Source organism: Struthio camelus, chromosome 22 (genome assembly GCF_040807025.1).
Source record: "Struthio camelus isolate bStrCam1 chromosome 22, bStrCam1.hap1, whole genome shotgun sequence".
Classification (NCBI taxonomy): Eukaryota; Metazoa; Chordata; class Aves; order Struthioniformes; family Struthionidae; genus Struthio; species Struthio camelus.
Genome location: NC_090963.1, coordinates 9,294,771 through 9,300,877, shown reverse-complemented (window position 1 = coordinate 9,300,877; position 6,107 = coordinate 9,294,771). Strand labels below are relative to the sequence as shown.

Sequence of the window (6,107 nt, the reverse complement as noted above, 5' to 3'; positions counted from 1 at the left end):
TTACGGTAAAACTAGCTGCTTTGATAGCAGCACATGGTAGACCTTAGCTAAGTGAAATTTGGTGGAAGTTTTGCCTAGAGGCTAAACATGATGGCACCCTTGTTTTACCAGTGATTTTGCAGTCCAGCTGAAAAGAGGGGGAGACATGAGAAACACCTAGTTAAGAATCATGGGGAAATGGTTGATTATGCTGTAATCCTTGCTAATTTGTAACCCTTCTCTTGATATTTATCTTTGGCCTTCTTCTCCTTCTTGACTTTCTTGTCTTTTTTTCATTTCTGATGACCTGAAAGCTCTTTGTCCCTCTTTCTGTGAGTTTTTCCCCTATTTGGCCAGATTTGTTTTCTTTTGCTGGGAGAGGACGGAGCTGTCCATCCAAGCAAAGTGTTTGTCTTACCGGCTTTGAGCATGAGCTTGAAAACGCTTGTCTGTAGGGACGCTGACTGCAGGACAGTCACTGCTCCAGAAGACTCCTTCCAGCCTGGTTTTGATCCAGGAGCAGGGAGAGTCTTGGACGAGGATGGGATTTGAGCCCATGTGCACAGCGTAGAATAGATTAGCAGTGCATCACGGTAACGTCTTGGCCACCTCTTTGCCAACAACTTTGTTGTCAGTTTGTGCCTTTCAGCTTTGGATAAAACAAATCCAGCTAGGCTGTGTTCTTTGGGACTTGTGGTTTTGTTTTGGAGCATCAGGGCCGACCCTGCAGGGGTGGCTTCTCGACCGCAGGGAGAAGTCTGAACGACGTGTCCTGTGTTCTTGTAGGCAAGCACTGCATCACACAGACCCCACGCGCTCTCGTCTGGTGTGGGGATGGGAATTTCCCCTTTTCCTCCTGGGTTTCCCAGATCAGTTTGTGCGAGTGGAAAAGAGCATTCCCTGGTGAGCAGGGCAGGCACGGGAAGGCTCCCAGCACATCAAGGGGCTGGTGAAGACACGGCCACGAGATGCTTTTGGGAAAGCATTTGGGATTCATTTGTGACTGCTCATGCTTCCCTTCCTTCTCCTCTTTGGAGGATGACACAGGGCAGAATGGCATGCCTTCACTAAAGCCTGATTTGTTATGCTTTGGCTGTAATAAAGCGTGTGCCTTGTGCTTGGTGCTGATCCCTGTCCTGTTGATCCTCCTCCCCGTTCCCTCCCAGTGTAACACCCCTGAGCATGACCCATCTCTGCACACCCAGAGGTGTGAGCAGGAAGGGCAGTGGCAGCAGCCCCACGAGCGATGACCCCTCTTTTGTCACAGCCTCCCCAGTTGAGGAGACAGGTCCTTCCTTGTGTAATTGCCCAGCTGGAGTCACCCTGACGCTGTCTCCTGGGTGTCACCCTGGAAGGACAGGCACAGTGAGAGAAGCACAGGGTTTCCGCCGCTTTGTCCGTCATAGCTCATGGTGATTGTGAGAAAAGCCCAGGGTGCTGGGCAGCATAGTCCCCCTGGCCCGCTGCCAAGAGGACTCTGTTCCTGGGTGCACTGGAACCACCAACCTTACAGTTAACAGCCGAACACACTCCCTGCAATCCCAGCTTCCCCCAACCCAGCCTGCGGGCCAGCAGGAGGGTGTGAATGCTGCTTTCTGCTGAGGCTCCCAGGGCACCGGGGGACAACAGGGCTGTGCTTGGCAAGGACATGTCATGGGACGAGAGTCTGTCCCAGCCCTTGGCAGGCTCCGAGGGGATGTAGCTCAGTGGAAGAGCGCCTGCTCCGCATGCAGGAGGTCCTGGGCTCAATCCCCAGCATCTCCAGGGGTGCTTTTGTCCTAAATCTCCATCCCCCCGCAGGGGTGAGGGATGGGGAATGGAGGCATCGCCCCTCTCCACAAATGGTGGGCTCACCCTCTCATGGGATGTCCTACGGCATGTGCAGCTCCCCAGGTAGGAAGTGACCAACCGGCTCACTATCTGAAATGACATCCCTGGGCAAGGGAAGAGGGAGTTAACACTGACACTGCTGGGATATGGTTTTATATGTTGCTACTTTTGCAACAACTTGCTTAGCCAGCAACAGGGAAACAGGCAGGAGCTGCTAGGTCACTGAGTGCATCAAAAAGCCCTCTCAGGAGAGATCACAGCCCTGCGGGACAGGAGGGGCGGCATGTATGAAGGCAACAGGACTGGATGCTGGCTGAGAGGTGTTTTTTAGCTGCAGCAGCAGGATAGGCCTGGACAGGCAGGCAGGCAGGTAGGTGCTGTGAAGGCATCAGGTGCACCTGACCACAGGAGGTGGGAGCTCAGCAGGAGGGAGAGGGGAGGCAGGTGGAGGTGGCCCCTGGGACATTGCTGATGAATCACTTGTGTCCCAGCAGCACCTGGCCAGCAGCAGGTGAGCAGGCACTGGGGTCACCACAGGCAGTGGGAGCTGATTCAGCAGCTGGGGAGGTGGGAGCTGGAGCAGGAGAGGGAGAGGCAGGCAAAAGCACAATGGTGGTGTGTTGCTTGTGAGGACGCGTCCATTACGCTCACCCAAGTGGCCAGCAGTGGGCAGGCAGGCATTGTGAGGTCATCGATGGCATCACAGAGGCTGCCCGCCTCTTGGGAGGAGGTGAGAGGGAGGGACAGGTGAAGGTGACAGGTGACATTGGTGGGTTTGATTGTGAGGTTTCCCCTTTCGCAGCAGCTGATTGGTCAGCAGCAGGTGGGCAGGTATGTGAGCGCCTCAGAGACTTCATGAGGTGGACATGAGAGCCTAGAGGGAGGAATGAGGGAGAGGCAGGTAGCCATGACACTGCTGGCATAGTGACTGTGAAATCACCTCTAGGACGGCAACCTGATTGGCCAGCAGCAGGCAGGCAGGCAGGCACTGTGAGGTCATCAAGGGGAGGAGAAAGCCCTCAGGAGAGAGGAGAGCTCCTGAAGAGGGCAGAGGCAGGTGAAAGTGGCATGGGTGGGAGCTTGTTTGTGAGGTCACTTCTGTTGCAGCACTCTGACTGGGCAGCAGGCAGGCTGGTGCTGTGAGGTCCTGAGGCAGATCCGAAAACCTTCCCCATGGAGATGAGAGCTCAGGGGGAGGGGAAAGGGAGAGGCAGGTTAGAGGGACCTGTCTGGGATGTTGATTGTGAGGTCAATTCCTTACATCAGCTGCAGTGGCCGTTAGCATGTGGGGCAGCAGGGAGGTGTTGTGAGGTCATCAAGAGTATTGGAAAACTCCCAGCAGCAGAGAGGAGAGCTCAGGTGGAAGAGAGAAGCGAAGCACAGGAAGGTGGGAGGAGGACAGTGCAGGGATGATGATGTTGCTTCCTTTGCCCTGTGGCAAGCTCTTTGGGATTGAAGCTGTAACGGTGCTACAAGGATGACGTTCAGATTTGTGCGATACGGTCCCTTGTCAACCGAAATGGATTATGTGTCCTCTGGAGCAGTCACATAGGACCACGGGCCAGCTGGATAGGAAGGATTCCCTGGCACAACCCCATTCAGGGACTCTCATCCAACCCAGCTGAAGGTGCTGTTGCAAGGACACCTGTGGTGGAGGCTACCATCAACAGCCAGACAGCAGCCAACTATCCTGTTCCAGAGGTTTGGATTCCCCACATGAGCCTTACCCTAAGCAGAAGATCCCAGTGAATTAGATTTTTGTTTTAAAACAAACACTCTGTCCATGACTGTCTGTGAAGCAAATACCTCACTGTGATGCATCACCTTCTGGCACTGGACTCAGGCACTTGCGTGTTGCCCCTCTGCTCCTGCTGTGGGCTCTGCATGGAGCTTCAGAGCAGGCATGCTGTCTCCTACAGCCAAGGCCAGAGATTTGGCTTTGAGTCTGCCTGGCAGGCTTTGGCCTGGCAAATGTCTCCTGGGGATCCCAGAGCCGTCATCCTGGCGATGGAACAGGGCCACGTCTTCATTTTGTCCCTCTTTGTCTGTTTCTGGCCCACGTCCGGGTGTGTGTGCGTAGTGCCATTTCTGCAGCTGAGCAGAGGGGTCCTTGTGCGAGTGCTTGGGGAGAGCATGACCTTGGGTGGGGGCTGAGCCAAGGCTTGCATCTCCCTGTGGGGTGGGGCAGGGCAGGGGCTGGTGCAGCCCCAGGGCTGGCTGAGTGGGTGCTCACCCCAGAGCAGAGGGGTCGACGGGGCAGAGCAGGGAGCCCGTGTTGCTCTTCTCCACCCTTACTGTGAGAAGCCCACGGGAGAAGAGCGTTCCCAGAGTGAGATTCCACGGAGGTGGGTAATGCACGTGGGCACTCTAACCACAACCCCCGTCCCCATGAGAAATCCCCTCTTCTACTGGGCTCAGGCTCCAGCCCTGCATGTCCCACAGGGGGAGATGGGCCAGGACTGGGCAGGAAGGGGGATGTCTCGGTGCAGGGGCTGCAAGCAGGGAGGCTCCAACTCCCAGGGCCAGAGGTGGTGTTTGAGCCCCAGCTCCTCCCAGAGCCCCCATGGTCACCCCACCCCTGCCCTGCCACCCTGGGGATGTGCTTGTGATAGCACGGGTGTCCCCTGGCAGAGAGCAGCGCACGTGCGGCCAGAGCCAGGCAGAGCAGGGCTGCGTCCCCAGGAAGGGCCAGGCAGAGCAGGGCAGACCCTGAGCAGGACCAGTGCAGCCCAGCTCTCCTGCAGCGCAGCCAAGGGCTGGACACGGCCCCAAGTCCTGCGCTCCCCGCAGCCATGCAAGTCCCAGAGCCCAGGCTTGTGCAGGGCCCCTGAGCAGCTCCAAGGGGAGAGCCTGGGAGCACTGAGGGGAAGAGCAAGAGCTGGCCCTTGGCCACACTGTGCTGTGGCCCTGAGGTGTAAATGTCAGCCTCTTCCACAGCTCGGTGGGTGCAGAGCTTCAGGACAGAAGAGGCTGGTGCAGGACCAGGTGCCTGCAGAGCAGGTGCTCCAGCAAGGAGGTGTGTGCCCCAGAGCAAGAGCCCCTCTGCGCCCTCGGGTCCCCCTGCCCTGGCTCACGCAGCCCTGCTGGGACTGAGCCCTGAGGCCAGTGGGACAGAGAAAGGAAAGAGAAAAAGGCAAAGTAAAAAAAAGGGGAGCATAACAACTGCAGTGTAAGGAAGGAAAACTAAAGCCAGGAAAAATTCTGCTCTCAGAACCTGCAAGTCTAGACACAGACTCCCAGACTCTTTTGCATATTGCTTTAGATAGATAGGAATATAGATATACATAACAGCCACAGATATAGATGCATTTGGTGACTCTTTCCCCCATTCCAGGACATCTCTCCGAGTAGCTCAGGTGTCAGCTCAATGAGGGAAAGGAAATGAGCCAGGGCGAAAGAGGAGGGTGTTTCTGTGTGTTTGGCCTCAGTTCCACTGCCTGTCAGTGTGTGGCACGGGCAACCCATCAGGAAGAGCCAGCAGGGTGCGGAGAGCCCCCGGATGGAGGAGGGAACGCAGTTTGGGTGCCAGATGCTGCACAGCCGTGGAACCCTTTTCCCTGCTCAAGTCCTGTGTGAGAGGTTGCTTGCCTGTGGGCACCAGGGTGCAGCTGGTTAAAAACCTGGCCTAGGAACAGGCTCAGCTCCCATTGGCGCCCGCTTTAGGAACAGACATGAAATCTTCTCACCGTGGACATGTGCCCCTGTGAACATCCTTGGGGCTGGGCCTGTGCCAAGGCTGAGGGCTGAACCATGACTTTGGGCTGGAGCCTGCATGGTGTTGTGATCCCTTCTCCAGCCCACTGCCCTCTCCCTCCTCTGCCTCCTGCACTGCTCAAGGAAACGTCCTCTCTCATCATTGCCTGCTCCCATCCCCTGCACCCTGCACGCAGATATTCCCCTGCACTGACCCAAACTGGTGGCCCAGGTGAGGCAGCTCCTTCTTGTGTCCCTGCAGCCCAGAAGCGGGAGGGCAGAGGGGTGGGGGTGGATGGGAGGCAGGAGGAGGGGGGGGGTCCCCGCGCTGCCCAGGGCCCTGCTGCCTCACAGCCCCTGCCGGGAAGGAGCCAGCTCTGGGCTGTGCCAGGAGTGCTCGGGGCTCTGTGAGTACCATGGCAGCCAGGAGCAGCCCCCAGGAAGGGGAGAGCCTGTGGAGGTGGAGGAGGGGAAATCCCAGGCCCTGCACCCGAGCAAGCTGCTCTGTGCCATGCACTGGGGCAGCAGGAAGCAGAGCTCCCTCCCAGCCACTCTGGGGAGGTGATCCCCAGGCAATGAGCCCCTCCCTCTGGGGCTGGCTGGGG

The 6,107-nt window shown here is 57.3% G+C and overlaps 1 non-coding gene across 1 annotated transcript; it reads left to right on the top strand.

Annotated features, from left to right (window-relative positions):
- The first annotated feature begins 1,671 nt into the window (after nt 1-1,671).
- On the top strand, nt 1,672-1,743 carry TRNAA-CGC (transfer RNA alanine (anticodon CGC)). Its single transcript has one exon. It is a non-coding gene; the product is annotated as a tRNA-Ala (tRNA).
- The last annotated feature ends 4,364 nt before the right edge of the window (nt 1,744-6,107 follow it).